The sequence below is a fragment of the Schistocerca piceifrons genome, chromosome 3, assembly GCF_021461385.2.
Source record: "Schistocerca piceifrons isolate TAMUIC-IGC-003096 chromosome 3, iqSchPice1.1, whole genome shotgun sequence".
Lineage (NCBI taxonomy): Eukaryota > Metazoa > Arthropoda > Insecta > Orthoptera > Acrididae > Schistocerca > Schistocerca piceifrons.
Window position 1 is genome coordinate 942,431,254 of NC_060140.1, and position 1,677 is coordinate 942,432,930.

The following is a 1,677-nucleotide window of genomic DNA, read 5'->3' on the forward strand; positions in this document are numbered from 1 at the left end:
ACAGGATGGAGTAGCATGGAGAGCTGCATCAAACCAGTCTCAGGACTGAAGACCACAACAACAACATATTTAGTAATCTATTGGAAGCACACTCCAAACCAGATGAATTTCTGTTCTTGAGAGAATACATAATTTTCTTAATTTCAGAAGAATAATTTGGAATTCATTGATGCGAATGAATTTTATGAGACCACTTTGTCGGCATACTGCTGTCATTTTTCTCTTGAACTGTTTGTCCTTGTACTTTCTACAACATTTAAGAAATGATTGTGAAATATATTTGCTACCTGTGACTCATCATTTATAGCCCTTACATGCAGTTCAGTGGTGATGTTATCCTGTTCTGTGGCTGGTTGTCCTGTCTCTCGTTTCACTGTGTTCCATATTGCCCTAAATCTGTTGTCAGAATTACTAATTTCTGATGTGATCTATATGTTCCTTGACTTTTTAATAACTTTTGTTACTCATTTTGAGTTGGTTTTGTAGTGTGCAACTACTACAGGATCTCTTACTTGCCTTTATGAACAGATAAATTTCCCTTTTCTTTCACAAGATGCAGTACTTTTCCCCTCCTCCTCACCCACTGCTCGAAACCTATTGCCCTCCATATAAATCACAGGAATTAAAAAATGGGTGATGGGTCATTGTGCTAGTGGTTGGGGATGTGGGCACAGCCTGCACAATTGACTGATTTTTCCAAGATGGCGAAACTATTACATCATATGGCAGCCAATATGTCAAAATGTTTTCAATATGGTGGCTGATCAGAAGATGGTGCTCTGTATGACTTAACTTGCCCTTATAAGTTCCCGTCCCCTCACCCTCACCCAAAGAGGAATCAGCTTCTCTACCTGATACCCACTCCGTCTACAGGCCACAAGTGGCCCATCGGGACCATCCGACCGCCGTGTCATCCTCAGAGGGGGATGCGGATAGGAGGGGCGTGGGGTCAGCACACCGCTCTCCTGGTCGTAATGATGTTATTCTTGACTGAAGCCACTACTATTTGGTCGAGTAGCTCCTCAATTGGCATCATGAGGCTGAGTGCACCCCAAAAAAGGGCAACAGCACATGGTGGCCTGGATGGTCACCCATCCAAGTGCCAACCATGCCTGACAGCACTTAACTTCAGTGATCTCACGGGAACCGGTATATCCACTGCGGCAAGGCCATTGCCTTCTGTACCTGATACCATGTTTCATTATTGTTACATGATAGAAAATGGAGGAGGCAACTAGCATACTTTTGCTAAGTAAAAATGACTCAAAATTAAAAATAGCCCAATTGTGCAAAGTAAAAATGAAGCAGCCCACTTATCCCATTATAGTTTACTTGTTAAAACAATTACGGTCGTGTTTATTACATTGTAGTTGTTAAACACAGACAAGGAATAGTTTAGCGTATTAACGTAACAAATTGCTCAAGGACTCCCGTATGTGTTGTATATGCTTATTGCAGGCTGTATTTATTTAGACATTATAACAAGTTTGGCATTGGCATCATTAAACAGTCCATATGCTTAGCTGATTGGTAACGTGCTTGCCTCCCATGCGGCAGGCCTGGGTTCGATCTCTGGCTGGGTTGGAGAGTTTCTCTGTTCATGGATCAGGTGTTATGTTGTCCTCATCATCATTTCATCCTCATCACTGGCACATAAGTCACCCAATGTGGTGTCAC

The 1,677-nt window shown here is 42.2% G+C and overlaps 1 pseudogene; it reads right to left on the bottom strand.

The window, feature by feature from the left end:
* Window positions 1-1,059: 1,059 nt before the first annotated feature.
* Window positions 1,060-1,177, bottom strand: LOC124790274 (annotated as a pseudogene).
* Between the last annotated feature and the right edge of the window lie 500 nt (window positions 1,178-1,677).